Source organism: Crocodylus porosus, unplaced genomic scaffold (genome assembly GCF_001723895.1).
Source record: "Crocodylus porosus isolate Cpor-Errol unplaced genomic scaffold, CroPor_comp1, whole genome shotgun sequence".
Lineage (NCBI taxonomy): Eukaryota > Metazoa > Chordata > Crocodylia > Crocodylidae > Crocodylus > Crocodylus porosus.
In genome coordinates, this window is record NW_017728951.1 from 51105706 (window position 1) to 51113131 (window position 7426).

The window sequence follows — 7426 nt, forward strand, 5'->3', positions numbered from 1 at the left end:
TTTTTTTTTTTTTTTTTAATTCCTAGTGTTTGGACTTTTCTAGGTCATATTTTCAGGCCTTTCTTTGCAAGTTTCTCTAGGTGGGGTAGGAGAGCCTGATCTTGGGTCCCGGGGGCCTCCCAGGGCTCCTGAGGTGGCATTCTGGTTCATGAAGCTCTGGCTAGGCTCTGGTTTTAGGCAATGTATGCTGCCACGAAATGTGCCACTGCTCTTTTTTCAAGCATGGTTTTTTTTTTTGACACCAGGATCTTGCCCCCAATGCCTGCATGTGCAGAACATGGTGCTTGTGGTGCTGTGGACAGGTCTGGGACAACACGTATACCACACATGTTCACTCATCTTGACATGCCCACATACTGCAAGACTCATAATAAAAAGACCTGAGAAGCCAGCATGCAACAGGGAAACAAAATGCTATGCTTCCCCTCAGTGCCATAACAAGGTGGGGCCAAGTGGGGCAATTGCCCTGGGCACCAAAGGAAATGGGCACCAACAGGCAGTGCCCAGCCACAGCAAAGCGTGGAACAGAGCCATGAGTGGATCACTTGGGAAGGTGTGGGGATGGGGGAAGGGTGGTTCCTGCTGCTGCATGCGCTCCTGGACAGGCATGTTGAGGCATATGCCCCTCAATCTGTGCTTCGGGTGAGGGCAGGCTGCCACTGCGGGCTTTGCTCCAGGCATCAAATTTCCTTGCCATGGCACTGCTTCCCCTTAATCCAAACAAAATCAGTCAGATCATGACAATACCGTTGTCTTTATGGGTAGTACCCTTATGGCAAAGAAAAACAGTGATTCAAATCTGATCTAATTCATGCAAAATAATGTCATACCAAGAACCACATTCTCATATAGGGAATCTAATTTTATAATTGTATAAAAATAATTATTTTGTCTATATTCATTTATTTAAACAGAAAAGTAAAGTTTTTAGTTTTAATTTAAATAAAAAGTCCATCAGCATCCAAAAAGGATTTCAAGTATAAGATCCTGTCATTGGAACATTAAAACTTGCCCCTGGTTATGTGTTTGTATTTAAATAAACAGAGGCAGAAAGAAAGAATATTGATGATATTAAATGCAACGCTTGTTTTGTGCAATATTCTTTAACATCAAATTTTAACACCCACGGTCTGAATTGATCTCTAACAGGCTTTTCTAATTGCATGCTCTCTTGTTTTCAGAATAGTATTTCTCTACTATAGTTCAAGCAATTCATTGACCCTATGTCTAGAAAGGCTTAGTCACTCTTACTTCCCGATTATTTTGTATCGATGGTGACCTTACCTGGTATTGCAGACTAACCCCACTTCTAGGAATGATTTGTTTAATGGAAGTCTTTAAAAAAAAAAAAAAAAACAGAAACAAATTATCCAGTTAAAATGAAGCCTGACGGATTTTTTTAAAGAAAAATCTTATTTGAACTTGTTAGAAATATTATTAAAAATGCATTATGAATAGTGTTGTTAGAACAGCACAGCTGGCAGCTCTCCCTGGTGGGAGGAGGGGGTGGAGGAGAAACTACCAAGGGTTCTTTGTATTAAGGTATCACTCTCTTTGTTTTGCAAATTTACTATCTCTTTGTTACACTAAATCACACTCCCTTTCATGCTTTCTTCATTTTCTCATGCAGATAAGAGTAATTGCAATTTTTAATGATCCTGTCCTTGGGACAGAGAGGATTTAAACTTTTGGCGACCTAAAGAGCTTTCTAAGCATGCGTGATTAGCTAATGCATATAAGCCTATCCGCCCCACATACTTAAGTAGTTAATTATAATACACATGCGACGGATGACGTGACGTCATTTCATATATGTTTGTATGAACCGGAAATGAGTTGTAAGAGTTCCTGCTTTTACACACGTGCCCAGGAGAGAGGGGATAAAGCCCGCTGAGAAGTTTCCCCCCGGGGCAGAGTGTGGTCTTTTGTCTTCGCTCTGACCCTATCTGCAAATATATCTTTTGTGTTCCTAAGAATGTGTGCCTGAAAAATTATTATTCACGAGCCTCCAAAGAAACGAACCGCGATTTTTTTATATCAAAATTACGCATTCTTTGTCCACTTAAAAATGACAGTAGTTCCAATTTTTAGTTTCATCTTTACAGCTAGGTTGCAGCTAAGAAGCTTCTAAATCAGGTCTGAAGTTGTCTCAGTGGATGATGCAGATTACAAACCTCTTTGGAACTCTATTCTAAACAATTAGGGGCTTGAACATGCCATCCAAAGTCTCCCATTTGATCTTGTTTATAGGTTTTCTTTTTTAATTTGCTTCCTACAGTAGTTAAGGGTTTGCATAAAAGTCCAAAAATAAGGTGTCAGTGCCATACACTATGGAGTAGGTTTTTATGATATTTAAGCAGCTAGGCATCCTAGACTTCTGCAGTCATGATTGAAGAAATACATTTTGTTTCACTTACAGGAAAAAGTATGTGAATGCATGCTCAAAAAAGGAAGCATTTTTTTTTTTCAGCTATAATAATCTAATCTGTGTATCCGAAGGAAAAGCTAGCAGATTTCAGAAAGGTTTTTTATTTTGCTAGATTTTATAACTGAGACAGTAATATCTGTTGGGGAAATTGTCACAGTGACATTCTAACTCTGTTTCAGATATAGTAAATTAATTTTGGTCATCAATATTAAGAAGAAAGCCAAAAAAAGTCATTGTTGTTTTCCAAGGTACTTGTATAAGATAATTTACAGTTATAGCTGGTGAGATATGTGAATGTGTTGAATCTGCATTTGTGCATCTACTTATACTTTATGCTTACAATATATTCTGTGCCTGTCAATGTAGCAGTACTCTCTCTTCTGGTTGGAGCCATTTATTTGTGAAGGCAATGGATAAATATAACAACTGGTGACAAGGACATGCATGAAATCACCTGGAAGAAATTGCTTAAATTGTGAGTACTTGAAATCTGCTGGAACCCAAAAATGGCTGCTTATTGTTAGGGTAATACTATGTGGATTTTCAGGGACCACTGAATCTGCAGCTGAAACAAGGCTTTAACCTGTGGTCTAGCAAAAGCTGCTAACCACAAGGCAGAATGATTTATATTAAAAGTAACTTTGTGAATGCTTAGCCAAGTAGTTTTTAACCATATAATGGTATTGTTGTGAGATATATAGTTTTATATATAAGATTTTGCTTATGAGTGCTTATGTTAAGTAACTATCTTAACTGTGTCAACCATTTTCTGAGGAAAAAGCAGCAAGTAAATCTGTGTGAGTCTGTGTGCTGTGAATGAGATTACATTTTAGGAATGTGGAAGATAGTACAACATGAGACATAAAAACAGACTGGAATGTGAAAAACAACATGTAATTGGTAACAGAATCCGAAATGAACGTATGTGAAAAGGTGAATGGTGATTGGTGAAGATACTTCCAGGTTTTGGTCAAAGTCCGCCCATTGATCAAAGAAAAGGAGTCAAGGTCTTAGACATGCACTCATAGCAAAAAGGCATGTAAATGAATTAAATGAATAGGCAATTTTATGCTAATGAAGCAAACAGTAAACGGAGGCGGAGCTTGAAATAGGAGGAGATATGGGTGGAACAAAGGAGTGAGGGTGGAATAAATGTTAATAAACATGAACCAAAGTGTATAAATGTGGAAAGAACTATTGTTCATGGCTGCTCCCTGTGTTCATAGACTGGGTGTCTGTGAGGGAGCTTGCCTGAAGCAGCCTCCATTCTGAATGAAGCTGTCGCAAGCAATGTGTGCTGGTGTTTGCTCCCTGCTTGCTCTGGCTAATGAGCACCAGGATCCATGAGCAATTGGACCATTGTCTCCCTAGTCAGTGGGTGCTGCATGGAGTCGGGGTCTAACATATATATAGCAAGAACTGAGTCTCATGATAGCACCCTGGAGAACTAGCCTACAAACACAGACTGGCTGGAGCACTTTTTTTTAAGTAAATGAGATTCCCTTGCAGAAACATGTAATGGCATTACTGAGACTAATGGGAAGGAAAACATGTAGTTTACTGCACAGCTTGCTCACCCCAGAAAAGCCATCAAGCAAAAACATTAAGTAATTAGTGAAAATTTTCCAAGAGCATCTAGCATCTAAGCCATTGGGTATTGCAGAAATGTTCAAGTTCTGTAAAAATAAGCTTGAAGGTGAATCTATTTCCTTTTTGTGACAGAGGTACAGAAATTTTTCAGAAAACTGCAATTTTAATGGTAAAGTTAATAAGCCCCTCAGAGACAGATTTGTATGTGGGCTACTTATTGAAGGCATTCACAGGAAACTCTTAACGAGAAAGGCCTCACCTTTTAAATTTGCTGTTGAGCCTGAATTAACAAAGGAAACTGAAGCAAAGGATGCTATAGAATTGCATGGAGGAATGTATGAAAACAAGAATGAATGAGTTATTAAATATGCAATGGAAGAGGCAGGGCAGGCAGCTGTCAGTGTGGAAAAGGGTCTCCCACCCTAACTAATTGCTGGTTTAAGAATGTGACTGCCAAAGTTGTAGTAAAAAATGACATATCTAGACAGTGTGCCATGCTAAGAAAAATAAAGAGAGTATGGTAAGTTATAGGGAAGGGAATAAAAAGGTATATGTAATAGACAGTGAGAATGCAGTAGCTAGTCTGGACCTTTATCACGTGAACAAGGGAAACAAATTGGTCATCTGGATGACACCCTAGCTTGCTGGGAAAACACTTAAAATGGACTCTGATACATGCTCTGTGTCAGCGTATCCGTGGAATACCCCCTACATCCTCGTGTTTCCCGCCTGCCACAATTTGGATCTTAAAGAAATAAACATAGGGAGGAAGTGATTGTTACCCAAGGAAGTACCCATAGGAAGCATCATGCTATAAAAACTTGGTTTTCTCCTTTAAGATTTTATCCAGTGGTTTGCCAGTTTAACAGGAAATTCTCCTTTAAGGGAGGAGGCGAATCACAGTCCAAAGGGTTAATCCTGAATCCCAGCTGGGTCACTCTCTGTTCTCAGCAGAGGACCTCCAGCCCCATACTTATAGCAGTAAGTGCGGTAGCGTGCCTGCTTGCTTGTGTAGGCACTGAAGAATCAAGGTCCACAGGGTCTCTGCTTCAACCTCTGCCCAGTGAAGGGGGTCTCCGGGCTTCTCTGTCTTTCCTGAGTCCTAGCCCGCTTCCCCCCACCAGAATTGAAAGAAAGTGGAAAAAAAGAAAAAAGAAAGGTTTCCTTTTATTCAATTCCGGCTGCTAATTGACCAATTACCGGCTCATGACACACACGCCGCTTATCTTCTTTTGCAGTGCGGCTTCAGCATGCAGGCTCCAGGGCTCTCCCACGGTCAGGGCTTGCTTGCTCAGCCCTCGATATCCCTTTTCCCTCGGGGTCCTGGAGTCACCTGGACTCTTCAGGGGTCTGTGTGGGGGTAATCCCTCCCGCTGCCCGTCTGACTCAATGTCGTCCCCAATCCTGAATGCCGGCTGCTGCTCCAGCCCGTGGCACGGCCCTGCTTCTCCCTGCACTCACCGCTGCTCTGGTAGAGTCAAGGTAAGATAAAGCACAGTCTGGGTTCTGTGATCCCTCTGATCCTGCCCCGGGGTCTCCCTTCCCAGAGTCTTCTCTCCGGGGGGGAATCGGAATCGTTCTCTCGTGCCCGAAGGCACCTTTCCTCTCCTTTTTATCCTCTGGGGTTAGCCGCCATTGGCTCCTTAGGGCCAGGGACCCGCCCTTCTCATGGTATAATTATATCCAGCTGCCTCTTTTTTCCTTAATAACAGTGTCTCAATGAGAACCCTGTTACACTCTGCAATGTCTGTTATCTCACATTATGAATATAAAATATATTTTAAAATTGAAATTAAAGAAGACCCTGATGTTAAAAATATAAACAGGAGAAAAGATTGTGCCAAAGGAGTTGATGCCAGTGCCCATAGAATATAATAAGTGGGGTTGAGAAAGGGGACCCACTCCATGGGGCTATGAATGGTTGAGAGAATCCCCTGGAATGGAATTGTAGAAAGGTGCCGTGGGCACTTTTAAATCTCTCTGAAGAAACATTTAAATAACAATTAGAAAGGATATTAAACCAGGCCCCTGAAATGTTCAGAGAAAGCATAGATACTTTAAAGAACATCAAAGCTAGGATAATGGTGGTTGAAAATGCCCAGGCTAAGTATCACAAAGCTCAGACATTTTCCTCAGCCTGCATGCCAAGGTAGATGAGGAATAAGAGAGACAAGGCATACTTTCAAAAGTAGCCTGGACTGAGTGGAGCATGCCCATAGTGCCAAGTGTGTGTGTGTGTGTGTGTAGATGTGGTACCCAATGACTAGGGAGACAACGATCCATTTGCTCATGGATCCTGTTGTTCATTAGCCAGAGCAAGCAGGCAGCAAACACCAGCACACATTGCTCGCAACAGCTTATTTCAGAATAGAGACCGCTTTAGGCAAAGGTCCCAAAAAAACAGCAAACCAGGGACCTGCAATGAACATTAGTATTTCTTCCACATTTATACACCTTGGTTCATGCTCATTAACATTTACTCGACCTTCACCCCCCTTTGGTTCCACCCATATCTCCTCCTATCTCAAGCTCCGCCTCTGTTTGCTGTTTACTTCATTAGCATGGAATTGCCTATGCATGTCACTTATTTACATGTCTTTTTGCTACGAGCGCATGTCTAAGACTTTCACCTCACTTCTACGATCACTGGGCGGACTTTGACCAAAACCTGGAAGCTTCTAGAGACTTCTTCAGCAATCACCATTCACCTTTTCACATACATTTATTGCAGTTTCTGTTACCAGGTACATGATGTCTTTCACATTCCAGTCTGTTTTTCAGTCCCATGTTGTACCATCTTCCACATTCCTAAGGCTTCACCTCATTCACAGCACACAGACTTACTTGAAAATGGTTGACATAGTTAAGATGGTTACATAGCATAAGCAAATGGCTGGCTTAGCATAAACATTCATAAGCAAAATCTTATATATAAGCTATACATCTTACAACACTACTATATGGTGTGGAAGAAATCAAACTTTGCGTTGTGGTTGAATCAGAACTGACAGAGCCAGCTTTTCTTTATTTAGGGCTATACTGTGATCACAGGGAGAATTCCATACAGCAAGGGAAATCACCCACTTGTCTGTTTCAAAGGATTTCTCAGACTCTCTAAGTTTACAAGCATATTTATACTTAAGACAGAGAAAGAGATAAAAATACACCTTGGAGAAACAAAACAATAGTAAATTACACAGAAATTTAGGAAGTTTACTTAAACTATCTATGCACAGGGCAAGGTATCAAGATAACCTAAGGATAACTCAAGGCATGCAGGATTCCTTATCTCAGAACATTTAACTGAATTAAGCAGTATCAGCACTTCTGGTCTTTGTCTGTTTTTCTAGTCAAGTAAACCAATTACTTCTACATTCCCTAATTTTTTTTTCTAACAAGTTAGATATT

General features: G+C 40.8%; 1 long non-coding RNA gene across 1 annotated transcript in view; it reads left to right on the top strand.

Annotated features, from left to right (window-relative positions):
- Positions 1 to 3245, top strand: part of LOC109323906 — a 20227-nt gene extending 16982 nt beyond the window's left edge. Inside the window, exon 3 of the long non-coding RNA XR_002104775.1 lies at positions 3157 to 3245. This is a non-coding gene — a long non-coding RNA (uncharacterized LOC109323906). The remainder of the gene's footprint in view (positions 1 to 3156) is intronic.
- Positions 3246 to 7426: the final 4181 nt, after the last annotated feature.